This window comes from Megachile rotundata, chromosome 12, assembly GCF_050947335.1.
Source record: "Megachile rotundata isolate GNS110a chromosome 12, iyMegRotu1, whole genome shotgun sequence".
NCBI classification, from domain to species: Eukaryota; Metazoa; Arthropoda; class Insecta; order Hymenoptera; family Megachilidae; genus Megachile; species Megachile rotundata.
The window spans coordinates 11,128,666-11,150,314 of NC_134994.1; the positions used below are offsets into that span (position 1 = coordinate 11,128,666).

The 21,649-nt window shown below is 42.8% G+C and overlaps 1 protein-coding gene across 2 annotated transcripts in view; it reads left to right on the forward strand.

Moving 5' to 3' along the window:
- LOC100876425 (LIM domain only protein 3) overlaps nt 1-21,649 on the forward strand; it is a 190,215-nt gene that overhangs the window by 88,414 nt on the left and 80,152 nt on the right. Inside the window, exon 1 of one of the 2 annotated variants that reach the window (XM_003702279.3) lies at nt 19,677-19,991. The exons of the other annotated variant lie outside the window; for it this stretch is intronic. The gene's annotated coding sequence lies outside the window, so the exon portion shown is untranslated. Of the gene's footprint in view, nt 1-19,676; nt 19,992-21,649 lie in introns of those variants that run through there. 2 annotated transcript variants of the gene reach the window in all.

Genomic DNA, 21,649 nt, shown 5'->3' on the forward strand with positions numbered 1-21,649 from the left:
GTTGAGGCAGAATAATAGGAAAGAAATTGATCCTCAGTAGTTTGGAATACACGCGGGCAAAATATCTTCCGATTTTTTGACACGTGAAATCCCTGCCGCGGATTGGAAAAATATCGCGCGGCAATCTATCCGCTCCCAGTGATTATCCGTATCACGGTGCGATGGGACGCGGTCCGATAATGAAGCTGGCCGACGCGACGTACGTAACGAGACGTATTATGGCTTAATAACGTCACCGGCGTCTGTCGTGTTCCCGTTTCGACAGCACGATCCGCGAAGCGTCGTTGGCCTGTTTACGGTAACCATAGGTGATCTCTTTTTTGTTGAAAAATATCGAGGAGGGAGCTCGAAGGAGAAATGATATGCCTGTCGTACGTTTCCCCCGCAGATATCTCGAGGGATCCAGCGGCGGTGGTGCAACCGGTGAAAATATAAATCCGCTAAAATATCGAGAGATTAGCGTTCGGACACGTCGAGCCGATAGCCGATCGGGCCCAAAGCCAACTCTTCGTCCTCTTCTATTTCTCCCGCGATCCCATCCTCTTTCTCTGTCCAGGGACGTTGCAGAGGTGACCAGTGCACGGGGATACGCGCGTACACATGGGCTGCCGCCACTTTTTCTCGTAACAATAATTTGTCGTTATCAAATAACGCGAGCGTAGAGAAAGAGAGCCAAACGGCTTTGCGAATACGCCAATAAATGCTGGCGAAATAAAATTTTACTGCCGAATAATATCCGCGCGGGTGTTTGTTGCTATTGAATTCCGCGGCTGTTCCGTAACGATCCCGGTAAACTACGGGCTTCGACGTTGTTCCACGGGATTTGCCCGACACGCAGACCGCGAATCCTCTCGTCGATACTTTCTGAAGGAATTTTTACTCTTACGATGGACAGATTCATCCACGAATTTTCATTAAAAAATCTCTTTTCACGATATTTCATTGTTAGCGATACCATAAATGGTATAATTGGTACTGTAAACTGTGGAGATAAATACCCTACCATAGTTTGCAACTTTAAGGGTTGTTTTCCGAATACCGAGAACTCTGTACCGAGAATTAAATGTTTCCGTATTTTCGACGATCTAAATTTGTAATTATGAAAATATTAAAGGTTGAAGAGTTCGAGAGAGAAACGGGGGCTGAGGCGTTAAGTTGTTTCGCGTTATGGTTGTGTTATAGGACATTGGACGCTCGCGATAGAGGATCATCGGGCTGCAGCCAACGTGCTACATAGACACGCGGATATATCCTGGCGACCGATGCTAGTCGCTGCACCTGATCCTGGTGCGCTAAATTGATGATATAATCCGCCATAACTCAGGATTACCGAGGAGGCTCGAGTACGGGATGGCACACGCGGAGAAACAGCACGGCCCTTCGACTTGTACCGCGAATATCGAGCATTTTACAACGAGTATATACGACGCCTTAATCCTTAGCGTTCTTTCGTTGTTACAGAGTACGTAATTCGTTTGCTTGTTTGTTTCGTTAAAATATTCTTGTGCTTCGTATTTGTCGCTGATATAGTGGAACGTTATTGATTGCTCGTGACAGGTTAGGAATTTCAGCGATAAACGAATCTTTATCTTTTATATTGTCTTTGTGATTTCATTAATTAAAATTATGGATACCATCTTGTTTTATAAGTGCTAATACGTTCTTCATGATCGGCCTTATTCACGAAAGTGAATTTAAATTCTTTAACGTTTGATGCTATTTTTATATTTATACACTGTGGGTTGTGTGTAGAATGTAATGTAACAGAAGTTCCATTTCGTGTTGATACTAGGAATTCTTTAAGAAACAGCCTAATATTACAGTAGCAGTTTGGACAGAATTTTAACACCATTTCAGACATTTGAGAAGTTTGAAACGTACAGCAAGAGATTTTATTTTCTGCTGATTATTTGACATCATCATAGGTTAAAAGAAATTGAAGCAAATTATGAAGATGTTCATACAGCACATTGCAGCAGATGCAAGAACACAGTGTGTGCATTGACTTACTATTAACATATGACTGATCAACATATGACTTATCAGCAGTGTCATCATCACGAAGAATATAAAAGCGTAACCCGATAAAAGAATATACTAGCAACCCAAGTGAAAGAATGTCAGGGTGAATCCAGAAGCGTTCTCCATGAATCGGCAAAGTAGCGAAACGAGCATCGAAGTCGTTCGCAGTCGAATTTCCCATTGTCGATTTATAAAGTTAGTCCCGCCGGATGTTCCGTAGACCACGTTCCTGCCGGTGGCATTGTCCTCCACGAGGCGACGTGTCCAACAGGCTTTTTGATTCTCCCCAGCGACCCGACGACCGTCTCATGCCTCAACGATTGTACGCCGCTATCTCGCGGAGGATCATTGCACCCCTGCGAGCCTCTTAGGTACAGTAAATGGCGGCACGAAACAGGGGCTGAATCCACGCCAACTCGCAGCCGAAACTCGACTCGTCTCGGCGTTCGCCTCTTGCCGCCTGACGTTGTCGACCAGCTTCTGCTCTCGCAAAAACCAAAGCTCGTGTATACCGCGACGACACACAACTGCTTTCTCTCATTGTTATCCAACGATCCCAGAGAGCCGAAAGGGACTTTCTGCGGGCAACGTTTATGGCTGTGGCGTGAGTTAAGGGCTTGTTAGTTCCACGGGGTGCAACTTCCGAATCGGACCGCGAACCGACGCGGAAAAAGATGGCTCTTTCCTTCTGGAGTTAGATGTGGATTTCCATCGAGTTAGATGTGGATGAGGAGCTTACAGGAACGTGTTAGTACAAAAGTTACATGACATTTTTATTGTTTTAACAGTTTTGAAATTCGGAAGCTCAGGTATCGAATGTTCAAGTGTTTAAATAGAAAATACTTAAACCTATACCTATTAATCTTATATCGATACCACCGATATTTTTAATGGATTTGAATAATTATTCCATTCTTCAGCTCCCACATAATTAGCTCCAGGTATAATCATAAAAAAAAACACGGAAAAGCATTGCGGACGCACGGACGCAGGAACGTAAGTCCGACCATAAATATCGCTCGTTTGCCAGTGGCACGAAGCATGAAGCACGAGCAGAAAAAATCCGATCCTCAAACACGCGAAATATCGAAATTTACAGCCTTACGTGGCGGATGAAGGGAAAAGCGAAGCGGCTTTCTGCAGATTTGTGCTCGCGACGGACGAAGCCTGTTCGTGGTTTTCCACGGCGTCGGAACGTTAGAGCAACACCGAATTAACGAATTCTGAAATACTTTTGTTTGTCGAGCCACGGTTGCAAACACCGGAGATTTATCTGATTACGTTCTTCGGCATCTGTGGCGTGAAATAATAAAATTCGGTAAAAGATATTTCGTAGGTCATGTTATCCAAATTGTCTGTCGTTGTCGGTATGTATTCTCGAATGACTCGTAACGTGGTATCGAATATGAAACGAAAGAAGTTTCTTTATGTAGCGGCTCGAATGTCAGAGAATCAAGAGAGGATTCTAATAAAAATTCGTTTCGTGAGTTGATAAGAGGGATGCAGCGTTTGATGACTCATAAAGTGTCTTTCGTTGGTCGATGTCTTTGGGCTGATGTCGTTTTTCGAGTATGATATGCGAAGGGTTCTTCTGGAACGATTTCATGGAAGATTCGTGGTAAATTCTTATATTCCTCTATCTCTGGATACTCAAGTTCATAGATGCCTAAATTTCTGGATCCTCACATTCCTAACTTCGCAAAATCCTATAGCCTCAAATACATATACGTTCAAATACTTAAGTTTTTCAATTTCTACATTCTCAAGTATCCTAACCTCCAAATTCTTAAATCTCCTAATTCTTAAATCTTCAAATTTCCTAACCTCCAAATTCTCAAATCTCCCAATTCCTACATCCTCAAGTTTCCTAATCTCCAAATTCTTAAATCTTCAAATTTCCTAACCTTCAAATTCTCAAATCTCCCAATTCCTACATCCTCAAGTTTCCTAACCTCCAAATTCTTAAATCTTCAAATTTCCTAACCTCCAAATTCTTAAATCTCCCAATTCCACATCCTCAAGTTCCTAACCTCCAAATTCCCTGAAACTCAAATCCACCACCATCAGAATTAAATCCACCAAATCCCATATTCCAATCTTCCCAAATCCAAAAATCCTGAACCTGCAAAATTCCTAAACTCCCAAACATAAAAATCCTGAATTCCCAAATTTCTAACTTAGGAAACCTCGACGAAAAGAGATGTTTGCACCACCTCGCATATTCTAGCGAAGGGTAGCCACGGTTTGAACGAAAAGCGATAACAAAGTTGCTTCGATAATGTTTCTTCAGTTTCAGGCGATTGCTTTACGGAAGGCTTCGGCTGCGGCGCTACGGCTGGCACCCTTGCTCGGTATGTTAATTAACGGTATAAGCTTCCCAAGCCACGGACCCGTAAGGAGCCCTTTATATAACTAATTAGTACCGCTGGTATTCAGACTATTTACTTCATTTGGCTCGGCTTAGGCACGGCTACATCCCGCTTTTATTTCCTCCTCTACCTTCGCCAACCCCGACGCTCCTCTCTACGCCCCCTCGCCTCGTGGTACATAGTTATCGCTATTCTTACTTTTTGTTGAACCGTTGCCACGCTTCGTTATTCGCGACACCACTTTGATCCCCGTTAGACGTACAAACGAATTGTCTAGCGTTTCGTACTCGAAATCGGACCAGCGAGTTTCCTACGCCTTTGTGGAGCTGCTAACTCTTTGAAGAAAAAACAAATTTTTGATAAGTGGTGCTGGCGTAAAATGTTTGAGCAAATGATTACAGAAATTTTTGTCCGAAGTAAATGTTTTATGTTCAGAATATTTGTATATTGTCATAATTGAATATTTGTATATTACTCAATGATCAAATAGTCTTGATCAAGATCTAATCTTGTCATTATGCATATATGTATACATATGCATGCATTATATTGTTTGAGAAACACATACATTACATACATTAACCAGGAAGAAGTATTTAACTACTCTAAAGTAGTTCACATTCTAACCCGTATAAAAGAAATGGGTTTCAACTAATTTTAACTTCCATTCAAGTGTACCGACGCCAGCTATTTTGCGCCTTGTGCTAAAAGAAAAGAATGGTACCTAAATAAAGAAAGCCATCAGTGATATTTGCGCGGTTACTCTCAATAAAAATAGCTGCTGCAAGAGTTTCCACACAAGATGGCGGTTAATATTGTATTTTTTCTATGCCCATATTTGAACACACTGCGAAAATAGATGATCGGAATAAAATATGAAAAGAAACCCGGAATAAGTCTCGAAGTCATAATTGAGAATCGAAATAGCGTCTCGATTCCTAGCGATGTCCGTTTCGAATGGAAGCACCATTACGGAGGCCGAATGGTCTCGTAATTCAACGTTTGTTAACGCAATCCAGCGAAAAGTCGCGTCTACGAGGGCCGGAATTGCGGCGATAAAAAGCGTACGTAAAAGTGTAATAGTTTATGGAGTCGAACATTTATCGTGGCCCAATAAAATTCGAGGATCGTTGTCGTCTCGCTCGATGACGTAGCGCGTGACGTGGCCGGGCATCGATTCGACCACTCGCGCGTGACAATCGCGATTAGTCCCCTTTAACTTGCCAGATTCTATCGTTCCAATTATATAGGATTATCCGGATCGATACTAGTTTGTTGCCACTTTTCTCCTCGTAAATACATACCGTTTAACCGACGACGTCTCCCTGCTTTCGGGGTCCATTTCGTAGAAAAATACTGATTTAATTGCAATAAGAATGAAAGATAATTGCAGTGTGAATGACTCACCTTTCACAAAGGGTCAATGGTAGGAGAAAGTAAATGACATGAAAATAATTTTGTAAGGATCCCAATGGGCAACCCCATTGGTAACACCAATGTAACACCAATACAGGTTGTTATCTGAAAGGGGTGGTACAGGACGTAATCATAGTGCTGTAGTTGCTCCATGTTTTTTCTTAATAAAACGAGGCTTCAAACCCCATTTTTGCGAAGGAAGATCTTGTTCAGAATGACGTCCTCTACTTTTCGGGAAGTAATATTACCAGACACCCTGTAGTTGTGTGATTTGAACAGTTCTGAAGAACAGCCTCCCACGATGGAAATACAAGGTGTTTGATTCGCTGGTGCAGCTATTGTTTGAGGGAAAGATGGTAGTAAGCGAAACAAGCAATTACGATCGACGTTTCGGCCGTTGATTCGATTTCGAGGCACCGGGTCGAGATTAGCCTGAGCTCGATTTTACGTGGAAGTGGATTCGATTCGCCAGGTTTCCGGCATGAAAGCGAGCCAATGTAACTCCGCTCCGTGTACATTATTAACATGTAATTGAATGGCGTTAGCTTGCACCGGTTATATATATATGTGTGTATATATATATATGTATATATATATATATCCCATTGTGCGAAGTCGCGTGAGCACCGCAAGTTAATTAAGAGTCTCTAATGAACCAGCCGCACCGCAAACGACGGCAGCCCGACGCTGGCGTCTCGATCGATTAATTAAAAATCTTGCACAGCGTCGTCGGCAGGCGACGCCGCAGACGTGCTAGCCTCGAAAACTTGGCCACGTCGCGCATGTACACCCTCGTCCGTACGATAATAAGGATGGTCATTAATCCTGTCGGTCTGTCGTCTGCGAGCGTGTTTCAGCTCGCCGCGGATCCGCGAAAAACCTCCCCGTTCGCCCATCGTCTTCTCCTTGCGCGTTGCTAATTATCCCGCTCGTGTTTGATCATTCGAGACGTAATTAATAATTACGCACCATATTGTGCGAATGTACGCTCGGCAAACGTTTACAGTTAATTTAATGCTGCAAATGGATATTAATTATGTGTATCAAACAGCTACAGATTTATTTATTAAGCTTCATTATAAACACGGCGGTTGATAGAGTTTGCGGCACCAAAAATCGACGGGGTTTTCGCTATTGGATGATGCGAATTTGTATCGAAGCTCATAATTCGTCTATGCAAAAATTTCGGGATTTTTGTATTCGAGAATTCGGGGGTGGTTTGAGGAATTAGGTTGAAGATGTAGAATTATGGAATTTATTTGTTTTAATAAATGAGTTGTTTGCTGGAATAATTTTGTTTGTTGCTATTCTTATTTTGTGATTATTTGAAGTCAATGTTTAAGGAATTCATCAAGTGTCTTAACCTTCTCAAGGTTTTATAGAATTGTCAAAATTTATGCTTGAGCATATTTCAAGATATACGACGTATAAGATATATAAAATATACATTAAACATACATGCATTGAATAGTATACTTAATTGAAATGTTAATATCAGACACGAAAAGTAAAAATGACAGACGTAGGTGTTGATGGCGGCCATTTTGAGCAGTTGCTATTCTAAGACATTCTAGTGTGAAATTTCTATTCACGAATCGTGTGCTAAAACATGTATAATCTAATAAACACGTACAAACTTTTGATTGAAAATGTTAGAACATCTTGAAATCTCCGTGCATTTATCCTGTTGCATTGAGTATAGTTCCCATGACTTTAATCGTCTTGGAAACAAGAGCTTGACGTAGAAACATTCGGTAAACGTGCTAGGATTCGCGAACGCGAATCGTTCTTTGGGAAAAAATTCAATTACCAGGAAAACGTTCGGCCGCGAAAGGATAAAATCGGACCAACGAACCACTTGAAAATGAATTCGCGTTCAATCGAAGCGCCTCGAACAATTTGCCAATGCGATCGCTCTCTCGTTATTTACCGAACGATAATTAACGATCGCGTCGTTAATCGTGTCTATTTGATTGCGTCTGTTGGAAGTGCGCCGTGCACGCGTGTGCTCGCGCAAATTTATCAAAATGTCGGTGAACATTCACATCCAATAAAGGGATCCGCTAACGATCGCCTCTCACCCCGATTCGGCTTTATTCCGATACGAAATCTTTCGAACTCGTTTGATGTTTCGATTGATTTTTTCATTGCGAAAAGGCGCGTGAACGAATCTTTTATTCCTTTCGAAAGTAATTTCATTAGTGACGGAGGAGACATTTGCAATAAATTGTTGCGACGATTGGCACTTTACTATCGCATTCTGAAGACCATTATTAGATTTTTAAATTGATTACAAATATGGTAGTTATCTATACTGAACATAACCTATACATGTATGTACTGTTTTATACTACTATTGTACATCATCAATTATAAATAACTACCACATTATACAATGAACAAATTTACTGAAAACATCTCTTCTTAATTATAATTCTGCAATCTCCCCTAAATTATAGAAATAATTTCACAGACTTGGAATTTTATGACCTTTACTCTTCGTACGTAATAATGAAAAATATAAGAGGAGAACACGAATTCCGTTTAATTAGCGCGCAATTACGAGATACTATTTATCTGTTGACAAGCTGAACGGAGATTATTAGGATCTTCTTTGAGAAATACGACGCAGGGTGCGCGTGGCACGCAAGAACGATGCCAAGACCAGTGGAAGCTGGCAACATATGCTCAGACAGGCTTGCCACGAACGCGACCCGTATATATTAGAGGACGACATCGGTGTTTTCCGGCGGGTTGGTTAACCGCACTCGTTAAACACCCCATAACGCGCTGCCACCATAACATCGCGTCGTGCTGTTTGTCGAATTACAACGTATGCGCGTTGATGCCGTTTTTCCCCATTCATTGCTTTCCTATTCGACCACTTTTTCAACCGACGCGTTTTTTATTTGTTTTCGAATCGGAATTCGATCGATTTTTTGATCGAATGCTTTGGGTGAAAAACATCGACGTAATTAAGGTTTTTGTATGGGCTGAATTTATACCACCGATGTATGGTATCGCGTTAAATCAGTATTGGACGCTTAGATCAGGAATGTGGGGATGGAGACATTTTTTAATTTCTTAGTTTAGAAATTTAAGAGTTATCTAACTTTTAAATTAGCAGGTTTGGAAATTTAGAAAGTGAGAAATTTAAAAATTCAGAAAATTGCAAATTTAATGAAATTTAGAAAGATAGGAATTTAGCAGTTCGGAAATTTCCGAATTTAGAAGCCTGGAAATTTTGAAATATTTAAATTTCCTGATTAACAAATTCATCTATTTAGAATTTTCCGAATACTGGAATTGACGGATTTAGAAATGTACCGTGATCAATAACAGTGAAGTACCGTCTCCTCTAATTGTTGAAAATTGGACAGCTTAATCAATAATTTAGCAAGACGAACAAGCGCGAACGATGGCAACGAACAATACACAGTAGGAGATCGATACATCGAATCGGTGAGCGGTTCGAAAGACTAGTTCAACAGCTCATAAAAGGGCGCCCGCGGAAAATATATATCGACATTGAAAAGTTTGTCGAACAAGCCCGGCGACATGTTGCCAGGATAGCGCCATAACTTAACGTTGTCGTCGATATGGGAGAGAACACACCACCCTCTCCTCCCTTTCGCTGTCCTTTTTTTTTACACTCGCTCACCCGATTTCGTCCACATTTTAGCCTCGTCCCTTCATAAGGTGCGAACCTACGACAGTGTGAACTTAAGGGTGGACCCGCGCGCCATTTTCACTCTCGACGAAACGATAGAAATATGTCGGGGCGATTTACGCTCGCGGGCGAGCACGTGAGAGGACAAACGTAACGGAGAACTTTCGCCACGGCGAATATTGGGTGTATAGAAAACGATAAAAATCGTATGGCGTTATATGGACCTGGTTACGGGGCGTTTCATAAATTTTTCCTCGCTCTCGATGAAGTTTTTGAAGTATTGTAAAATACTGATGCAAGTTCTATGAGAAAGCGGAAATATTTCATGTTATATCCCTTTGCTGCGATTTAATAAATACGGCTATTTTAGGAGCTGGATTATACGTTTCGACGTTTGCTTGGATAACTTCGTTTTGTAATAAATCATTGGTAGATCATAATACTTTAATTAATTGCATAAATGTATACAGATATTTGTTGCAATTTTTTCAAACTTCGATTCAACAATTTTCTTCTTGTCTTCTCATTGGGTATCATTTTTAAAGAATTCAAGCTGTCTGTCAATCGCGTGTCGTATGATGCTCGAAAAGACTTGCACAATATGCCGAAAAATTTGTCTTCACGAACTTTCTTGGCAATTACAGAATCTATTTAAGTTGAATTAAATAGGCATCTAAAATAATTTAAGTTATCCCGTATCAGTTTCAGCAATGTCTAACATCATGAAAGCATTTCCGAGCAGTCTGTACAGCGATGAAATCCTTCAACACGCGACCGTAGCGTGTCGGTTCCATTCAGAAGTAGACAATGCAGAGCAGAGTGTCATCGATCACCGTTTCATGTAACCCGAGAAACTCAATAACGAACGGACCAAACATCCAGCAATAATTGAAGTAAGTCTAAGCGACGTTTCAAGGTACATCGTAACGATTTAAAAACGAAAGAGTGGCGTTCCTGGGGGCAAGAATATCGTTTACCCGCGTCGAGTTTCTCTAACCAGGCTGGCAGTAGAAGCGGATCGAAGCGAGGCATAGAATTCGACCAGCTTCGAGTGGAGCGCATCCACACTGACAAAGTCCATCGAAGACGACAAGCGAAGCGACGATCGGTTGAAACGAGATCACCGTGGAGCATTCTAGCTACGTACAGCCCTGGCAGTGGCTGTAGGCTGGGGTCGGTGCAATTAAGGGTATTAATTAGCGGGTACTTCACGGCCCCCTCGCCTCCTCGCCCATCCTAGCCCAACCCCGTGCCCCTTTCCCGGACCAACCCCTGCCCCCGGTCCTCCAAGCACTCCTGTACGTCGACCCACCCACTGCTCTGCTCTGCTCTGCACCCCTCCTCGTACCGCTAAAGTGCACCGCACCGCACCACTGACAGAGCAATACGGACAAGAGGTATATAGCTAATTACATGATTTTATGGCGGTGTCCTGGTTGTCGGGAGGGGGTAGCAAGGTGGGGCAGAGACGGCACACTCGGAGACGCTCGTGACGTCAGTGGCGGACCCGGCTTTCGGAGAATCGAACGGGGAGAGGGGTTGTCGCGCAATTTTTATATCTTTCCGATGTTCGATTTTCTATTCGCTTTTAAACTCCTTTCAACACCGCGATAAACTGCCTTTGAACTGCCAGCTCGTTACGAATATTACCCTCACATTCCACGGTTTTACATTAACTTACAATACTAATTATAAGACATGTGTATATAGAGATGATAAATCTCAGGGTGCATAAGAGATTGTCCTTATCTCCTTTACATTTGAACATGTTTAACTGGTATATCAGATAAATTCCTCTTTATAATACAAGAGATTACAAATTTCTACTTGTAAAGTTTAGTAAGTGTTAGCTATATTTAGCTCCGAAGATATTCCCGCAACATAAAGTGGCAACCGGATGGAAATCAGTGAAGGATCGTCACGATCTGTTCGCATCAGATGTATCGGTATCCTCTGGATGAACCTGTAAAGCCGCGAGCAGGCCAGAGTCGGATGGAGTATGGGTTAGATATTCATGTATTTAAATTTATTTATTGGCAGGATTTTCGCTTCGACGAGGGTGTCGCGTGGTGGGAGGAAGGTCGAACCCGTCCTTCTCGCCCCTCTCGATACCCCATCACCGAGCCGACTGTTAAACCTTCGACGGTCGACAAGCCCTTCTGGGTAATTTTCCCGCTTAAAGAGATGTCGGCCAATTACGCGGCCTGTCCGACGGGCGTTGAATTTTAATTGGAAAAGAAGCGAGCAGAAACCCTCCTTGCCGGCTCCATTGCCGCGCTTTCCGAGTGTAGGTGCGAGCGCCTCCGCGTCGCGTCGTTGGTCCGGTTTTGTTCTTGACGTGGTTCAACGTGGGCTCGGCTGGAACTCGCGGATCAGCAGCTTCTGCGATCCCACTGTTCCTGGCAGCCCCTCTGCCCGCTTTACAGCGAATTCCGAATGAGAGGATTTCACGGGTTAGCCCGCGGCCAACGAGAACGCCCATTAAGTCCAACGATTAATCGCGACCTACTGAATCGTTTACGCAAATCATCATGTTAGCTATTCCCAGTTATTAGCGGTTAGCTTCATTTTTTCCGTTTGGACTGAATTCTTTTTAACTTCGAGTCACAAGCTGGGGAAGATATATGAGTTTTGTAATGGAAGACATGTAGACTCAATATTTATGCATTTATAATAGCTGCAATGAAGATCGAATTTTATATGCCATAACTGCTTCTGCAGTCTGGTATAAGAATGTTTGATTAACCTTTATTCGCACTTGAGTGCAAACTTGCCCATAGAAGGACATTTTTTATTAACTTTCGATGTATCATTCAGCCAGCTAGAGGCTCTCGGACAAATATATGTGTCGAGTAACAAAACTGTGTCTCGTTACATAAAAGTCCTTGTAATATTCAATATATCAAAGTTCAGCCTTAATATTTTATTAAAAATATTTTAATAAAAGTTTGCTCATGAAATTTGTTGACTACCTTGACAATTCTGGTTATTGTACTATACTTTGATATGTAGGATTTGTATGTCTATATGAAGAGTATGTTAATTTTATATTTAACTCGTTGGACGTATTTAAAATCGCTCCACAAAAAATTCACGTATATTATATTTTTGAAGGGTAGTCAGAAGTACACTGGGTTATTTTTTATTGATAGATGAATTTTTATTATACTATTTATTCAAGGTGAGCCACACAACTTGTCTACTGTAAAGTATGTGACCTATAAGTGCCTTATAAAGAAATATTGAGCAATTGAAATAATTAATGAAAATGACGAATGTGTAAAAAGTGTAAAACAGTAGATTTCTTAGTAAATAGACAACGAAACGTTGGTCGAGTTTAAGGAGCGTTTTAAAATGGATTCCGTCGTAGCACGGGTGCTGCCACGTCGCGGAGGAACAATAAACCATCTAGCCACCCCCTTACCACCCCCGCAATCAATTTCCTAAAGTATCCACATACGATCACGATCTTCCTTCGGAAATTCACCTCGGTTCCTCTGCTGCTTTCAGGAAACTGTACAGACTTCCGTTATCCTCGAACTGCTCGTATGAACGTAAAAAAAAAAAATAAAATTCCTCGACACTTGGTCGAATATTAACGGAGTTTAAAATCAATTTCCGATAACATCGATCCAGTCGAGCAATCATTTTCGATTCCCGCGACTTTCCACCCTAGTTGAGTCTCGCGACCCTCCGAATCCTTAGGGAAACAAAGGAGCTCGCGGCCTAAAATGGACGCATGCGTTCGCACACGTTCCCTATATTACGAAAGTTTGCCGTGAACGTGCGAGGGCGAGTACGTGCGGAAGCGATCGGCCAGGGAGAGCTAATAAGTATCGAGAAACACGAAGTTAACTTTTAAGAAGTCTGGCAACGACAGAGTCGCGAAGGGGTCGCTTTTCTTCGGGTTTCCTTACGGGCTTGAAACACGGAACACATTCGGGGACAACGGAGGTGGGGGTTGGTCGCAGGTACTTTATGAACACGCTTCACATAAATTGTCGCGGCTCTTTAAGAAATTGGAAAAAGGCGCGAGATCCTTGGTGGAACAGCTTGCGTCGAGAGTGGCTCGAGAAGTTTTTGAACTGCTTTAGGACAACGGAAGGGGAAAGAAACGCGAATACAGTGAGGCGATGCGAATATACCGAGGGGTCGTTTGTGTTCGTGCGTATAAACGCTCGAGCCCTTCAGAGGAACGTCTATGAGGTAGAAAAGAGGGAAAAGGAGGGTCCAAAAGGAAAGAATAAAAGGTGACAAGGTTCTCCCGTGGATTTACGTAACAGGGTAAATGTGTTCGTAACCAGAGACGTCATTTCGTGCCTCCGTTTCGAACTCATTGAAGCGTTTACGTTACGTCAAGCAATTTGTATACCGCTAAGAAACTTGTCTGCTTTTGACAAATTAATGACACCGGGATAAACGTACAGGGACTTGATCTTCGGGATTACATCATAACACGTTGGATAAGATCTTATCTGAAATTGTCCCAAAACTTTTTATTAACGCGAGGAACATAATACAAAAAAAGAACGAAACAGGCGTCGAGTAAAGGAAAATCGAGGCGTACCTGTGGGACACATTTCCCAAGCAGGTAATCTTCGCCGACGAACGAGATATTACATTTGAATAAACGTCTTCGTCGATAACCACGACAGATCGCGAATATCGATCTACCTTCGCGGATACCCCTTGGGAAATGTTTACTAATATCGATAGTATCATTAATAATAAATTTATATTTCGGTAGCAGTTTAGGAAATGGCATATTTCGACGTGTAAGGAGAGGCACATTGATTTATACATGATTGCTAATTTAGGCATTTATTGGTTCTATATTATTTGTATGACCCGTTAATTTTTATAATTATTCCTTAAATGGGGGTTGCAAGTGGTGTTCGTTGAAAAACGTATGAATTCCGTGAATGTTCATTTAATTTTCAACCAGTCTTATCCTCGAACTGTTAAAGACGTTTCCTTGAAGGATTAATTAAACGTTTAAATACTATTTTATTAATAAATGTCTAAATTAGTTAAAAAGTACTACACTACTCTAAAAATTTCGACTCTGTAAAATTATAAAAAAATAAGAATTGCACAAGTTTTCAACTTGAGTTCTCTTCTTGAAAACCTCCTTTCTTGAATAGCAGAAAGGAGGAATGTTCGTCGATTAATCCGATTTTGGCGGAATGTTTTCCGCGATAAATAGCGTAATCGTCGAGCACGTCAAGAAGAAAGAAAGACAGACGAGAGAAAAAGCAAATATGCACACGTCGAAGGCAGGCGCGAGCGTGAAAAGTTGATGCGTGGGTACGATCGCACACGTGTGTTCGAGAGCCGTGCACACAGAGGGGGTAGGGGTGAACAAAAAGTTGTGGGGGTGCGGCGGGCATTTATCTCGGCGGACGATGATAAAGGGAAACAGAGGTTCGCGGCGTGTTGGAGCGAATAAAACGTAGTCGCGGGCTGCGTCGAATAATGCCTATCACGGAGGGTAAATCGGAATTTACCCCAAACGCGAGCGAGCGAGCAAACGAACGTGCGACCATATCTCGTTGGGCCCACCCCCTGTGGCCACTCGCCGCGTCCGCCGGTGTTTACCGCAATTATTAAATGTAAACTCATATTTCGTAATTGCCAAATATTGGCGATCCGATCGGTCGGTCGTGGCCCGATGCATCTCGCGAGGGGATGCTAGTGCTCGCACGTTTTCATCCCTTCTCGCATAACAATCCTCCTCGGTCTTCCTCCGAACGAATTAAACCTCGTCGAATCGATAAATGGATTTACCGCGGTGATTTTATTGCCCGAAATTGACGAACTTGTCTCAGAACGTTTTTTAAGCACGATATTTTTAAACGACTTTTTTTTTCGCAAAATCGAATTTTTCGACGGTGACCAAGTTCATTGGTTATGCAATTTTCGACGTCCAGCAAGGTGGAAAGGTCCGCGCTGTTGACGAGGGTTGTCAACGGCGTGGCGTCAGCTTGTGTAACTATCGGTAATTAATCAGAATCATCCCCGTATATCGTGTCCGTCGGGTGCGGTGAAGGTAGCGGGGTTGGTGACGGTGGTGATGGCTTGGTGGTGGTGGTGGTGTTGGTTGCGAAAGGGTAGTTAACCAGTGACGTCACGCCCGTGGCGACATCTGGTCCGGCACTAACCACCGGACACTGCAGAACATCGCACAGTGGACACTAGTCTGGCCCTAACTCTGGATCAGGATCAAAATTACCCTTGCGATCGCGTTTAACCTCTGCACCGGCAGCTGCTTCTAATTAATTCCGCGTTCGGCACGGTCTACGACCTTTCTCCTTCGACGAAAGCATCTCCGAACCGTCTACCCCTATCGGGCCATAAACTTTTTTTTCAAACTTCATTCCGGATAAAGTAAACGGGTACTTTTATCATTTATTTTCAAGTTTATAATGATTGACTACTGATATTTAAACAACAATTTTACAGAGCGTTCTTTTATTTCATCGTGTACAGTACATCATAAAATCCGACGCAAGTGTTTTTTATTAGTCTTCAATTAAAACACGAGTTGCGAAGTACTCGATAAAAATTATAAAGGTCGATTGGAAATTGATAAGGTCGGAGGTCAGGAAACATAGCTGGCAAAAATATAACGTAAAAACGAAGTAATAATTTGTGTTCATGAAATTTTAAATTGAAGCCACAGATGAGGCTCACTTTAAGGATTTATCAAATATTAAGTGACTGGCTGACACTTTCTATACCTGACATTTTTATATTTTATTCCATAAACAATTTATACAATATTACATTAGATCCAATATGAATCACAAAAATCTTAAGAGAATACTAATTTTCAGTAACGTGACGTCTGATCTTACACGTCATTTTTTACTGTGACTCAGTTAAGAGATAAGGGTTGTAATTTTATTAAAGCCTCATCGTGTTCACAGCTTTAGCAGAAGACGGTGTCTAGACACATAAAATATTAATCAGTAAGTGTTTTGTTCACCCTCGTCAATTATTTACGCGACAAATTAATACTCGAAAGGCAACAATTTGCCTCGATGAAAACGAACAGCGTTGCTGTCGTCGGCGAATTATGTCGCGGAATTATTCGCTTGATTTTCCGTCGGGTTTTTTCATCCTGTTTACATCGCATACGCGCGTGTTAAAGTCTAAACGGGCCGACACGCAAACTTTTGAAACGACCAGAACACAGATAGTTGGATGGCCGGTGCTCTGGTGCGTAACGCCAGGTTCAAGCACGTTCCTCCATGCTCGTGGCTATCAATTGCGGCTAATCCTTTTCCAGGATCGCCGGGAAACTCTTGTCCCTTTTCCGTGCAGTTCCCCTCGTCGGTCGTAGAATTTGCCAGCGAACGAGGCAAGTCGTGGGACACGCGAGTCTTTACGTGTCGCGTTCTCGATCGTATCGTCGCGTAATCGACGATGGTTCGCGCGCAAACGCGATGCGTATCGGTGGAAAAAGCTCGAAACGGCAACCCCCTGGTGGACAGTTAAAATCCGGTCGGCTCGTGGAACCGGTCATGTATATTAGATACCCAATTCCAGCGGTAATCCAGCCATAAATATCTTTGAATTATATTTTCCACCGGGCTGGACACCATCACGAACGATTTGTTCTAAAAGGTGGTGGGGGCGGGCCGGACAGAGAGAGGCGGACGGGAAAAGAGAAGGACAAAAGAGAGCGAGAGAGGAACGGGCTTTATTTAACCGTTAATCGCTCAATTAAACCGGATCGCTCGAATTAGCTTTTAATCCCGGACGCGAAGGTAGCATGCGTGGTATTTAAAAAAATCGAAATGAAATTTTTAGAACGAACCTCTGTTTCCACTTTTTTTCTGTTTCGTTGTTCGACCACTCCCGATCTTCTATTCGGTTAACAGTTACGCCGTTTTCCCCCTATTATTGCCCGCGCGTTGTATTATCGTTTAACGAATATTGGAGCCGAAGGGCTCTTCTAAAATAATAAAAACAAAATTGATTTATTCGCCGGCACGCCCGACGAAAACAACGTCGAATTCCGTGAAGTGATACACCGACGATGAATTCTCGATGGATGGACGATTTTAAGGAACGGGCGGGAGAGGTACCGCGGAAGAAAAATATCGAAACGGAGCGGAAAAATAGCGAAACAGTGTAAATATTTAAAAACGTACGAAACGTTTTCGGGGTAGGTTACGAAATCCGATATCGATTGCGTACACCGTGCAAATTGTAACGAGTTATTCTCGAGGCGCAAATCGTCCGGTTTTATCTTCTCGCGGCGTTTAGTATCGCGCGTTCACGGGGCTAATCTAATCCCGTTTACATCGCGGGGCGGCAGGATTGACAAGCACGGAAATAAATCGAGACGGGAGCGGCGCGTGCACCGGGTCCCGTGCAAATCCGTGCTTTCTACCTGAACAAATCGAACGTCGATGTAAATGAATTCCGCTCTAATTGCAATTATGTGCATGGCGAGTGCACATAAATGTTCGCCGCGATATATGACGCGTCACTCACGACCGGGCCGTGCGTCATTGCAGATTTATGAAATAGCAATCGCGCTATATCCGTATCGAGTCTTGCAACGTTCGCGTCATAATTGCGATCAATGATTGACGTTATATATAATTGCTTGGCGAGACGACGAGCCATTATATATTTACGTACTCTCGTCTGCGTGTTACACTTTCTGCAAGAAGCTGCCCAGACACCGGCGTTCGAAATTACATGGCTGCCTCAATTCTGGATCGCTGGTTCACTTGTCGAATTTGCGTCTTCGTTATTTCGTACAAATTTTGCAGGTCGCTGGTAAACGTATTACTCGTAACTCGGCGTGAACGAGAAATCAATGATAAATGACGTTACGCTATCCTAGGGCTAATGCGATTCTCCAGGGGTAAATCATTAAAACGACGGTAACCGTGCAAGCCAATCAGCAGGCATACCATGTAAATACGCGATGGAAATCCCTCGTTCCCGTGGAACGACGGGCTGCGTGCTCTTTGGCTGGAAATCGCACCATCCTAACTGATTCGCTCTGTTTAGCTAAACCGATTTATTTATCGGTCGGCCGTGATTAGACTTTCACTTTACCGCGGACACACGACCGCGCCAAACATTTGCCGGTTCCCGATTGATTTGTTAACGATGCACCGAAAAACGCTCCTGCGACACGCCACTTTCGCTTCTTTTCTCCTTAGTGCCAAATATGGCCCCACCTGTTGCTACAAAAGAAAAACGCGGCATCGATCGGTCTCTTAAATGTAACTTTTATAAATCTTTACTAAAATCTTCTTTAACTTATTTATATTTTTTATTAATGGGGGTGGAATCTTCATATAAAGGTTACATACTTGTATGTTAAGTATGACCCTTATCGAAGTTTGTGAATTTATCACACATAGATATTGCATTTAATTTGGAACATTATTTTTGCACATTTATTTTAGAACTAAAGTCTGAACTTATCACAACTGATCGACGATCAATATTCAATATATGTATGAATGAATGTATATTATTAATTTATTTGACATAAAAACTCCATTCGGATATAAATTAAAAAATTAGCAAACACCTCGAAAAGTTGTCCACACAAAATATATAAAAATTGCTTTTGATATGTACCTGTCTGAAGAGACCACCCTAATGTAGAATATCGAAGAAGATTATTTTATAATAAGTATAAAAGTATAAAAGAAGATGAAAACGCAATCATTAACAGTATAGAACATATTCAGATATATTTTATGACAATATAATCGATAATCAGTATCCAGGAGTTTGCCGAGAACAAAAGTTCAGAACAACATGGTTGTAAAAAGTTCGATGAATAACATCACGGAGCGTTAACTTGGAGACCGTGTCCTGGCGGGTCTTCGACGTCATTAGTTTCCCCTTAATTACTCCGGGTGCTCCCTCTGTGTCGGTCCGGGGTCGTGGAAGTCAGTTCGCAAGTTCTCGAAGCTTTGGACCCGGAGAGAGACCGGTTTCTCAGGCTCGTTAGAAGCTTAAGGAAAAAGCACGTTAGGGGTGGGATAGTCTAGGAACGTGGACACCCACGAAGACGTGCCCCTTTTCGTGATGCCCTATCGTCACCCCGTGGCTTATTCCGCCCCTTAAGCTCTGGCCACACCCGCAATCATGCGCAGTTTCCACCCATCGTCCAATGAAAGCTCGAGAGCTTGCAAGCTCTGCCGAGCGGCTTTCGAGCCGAACCACTCCGACAAACACCACGTGCCACGCGGCCGAGTTGCACGTGCGTCCGCGGAGCTACCGAGGTTTTGCGCGTCGCGGCCACGAGCGGAAGCTTCCGCTTTTGAGTAACGAGCGTCGTGACCGAACATTTGCCTTGTATCTTTTCGATTGTTCCTTCTGATCGCAAGATATCGACCTTCGCTACCACTCTGCTACCCCTGCGTTTGTCGCTCCGTTGTTCTGTATGCCGATGCGTCTGGAAAACGAACCTGGTGCCCCGTGACTTTGAGAACAAAACAGCCTGGAGATTTCGAGAGAATCGAGAAAACGTGAGTACTTTGATTATTTAGAAAATAGAACTCGAAAGCTTGAAATGTACAGTGCGAGTCGGTCGATATTCAACAAGTTGGTCCTTCTTTTATCTTCCAAAACTCGACCCTCCGTGGCACCCTTGCCTCGAGCCCTTAACAGGCCCGCTCTTAGGTTACCCTCGATCCCTGCAGCAGGAGACTGTATCTCTCGGGTAAGAGGCCGTTGACAGCTTCCGTTTCAGAAACAGACAAGGGTGCCACGTTGACCTAACTTTGAATGCGTACTTTATACTTTCTGAATAAAAAAGTATTTTTTAATCAAACCTATCGGGCATGAAAATCGAGAGAAATTCGGTGACAAATAAAATCATCAACGAATTCGAAGAGCAAATGAAACGGAAAAAAAATCACGAACCGGTAGAGAACGGACCAGAAAACAACGAAACAATGTTTATCCGTTTATCCGCGTAATTCTTTTCGCGGATCGGTCGAATGCCTGCGGAGGAATTCGCGCGCCGTGGGCAATAGGTGTGGCCATAGGTGTAACATATTTATGTTGTGAACCGGCCGAGTGCGGGCAATAAATAGCGAGTACGAGCGGGTACAGGACCACGGGGGTGCAAGAGGGTAGGTGCGGTGGCTAGAACGATTACGCTTTCCAAACCCCTCGTTGCTCGACCGAGTCACTGGCACCGCCACTGGCACCACCATCGCCACCACACCACCCCTTCTATCTACCCCTTTCGCCTCGACCAACCCCTATCACCATCTATCTTTCACTCCTTCTTGCTCTCTGTCTCGTATCTCGTTTCGTCTCCCAGTGTCCCTGTATCACTTCACCTGCACCCCCTTATCTCCCCATACCGCAATTGTCCCGTTCTGTGGATCCCTTGAACAACACTATTCGTTTGTCTGAACAATACTATTTGTCTGCAATGTTATTAATACATTGTCTGAACAATGTCGTTTGTATCCGCGATTATGCAATTTTGGTACCCAGAATGCGGGGACGTGGAAAATTTAATGGGGGACTCTTTTCTTTAAGGGGTTGTAGAGGCTTTGAGAAATGGGGTATTATTTGTTCGTGTCATATTGTGGTTCGGAATCATTCTTGCTTATTTAACGTTAATAGCACTTAAATAAATTTTGAAGAAATTAATAACACGTATGGAAAACGATGTCCACATATGAGACATGTGTCTACTGCTGAATTTAAAAGAACAATACAAATGTACCCCTGTATGTTCCTTGAACAGGTTCTTTGAAAGGTGTGTTCCTTTTATAAAATGATTAAGTTCAACTACCTAAAAGTACTTCTATCTCAAAAACCACTATTGACCCATTTGTAGCTGTCAATCATTTCTGAATTTATCCAAAGTATTGTCAACGAAAAGAAGTAAAAATAAGCATAATAAAATGTAGTAAAAGAAGAACGAATTTCGGTGAAATCCCGAACGCAGGTGGACAGAGAGACACGCGTGGAATGGGTTATGCGGGCCATCTAAGGAGCAGGAGGGGAGAAAGCACCCCTCAGCATTCCAGCAATCTCGACCGATCGAGAATCGAAGGTTGCAGGAACGCCGCGTCGAGTGGCCACGTGTGTCGGCTGTCCGGCAATCCGAATGATGCATATCTCTCCTCGGTCCGTTATGTCTTGAATGTCTCGACGATGCGAT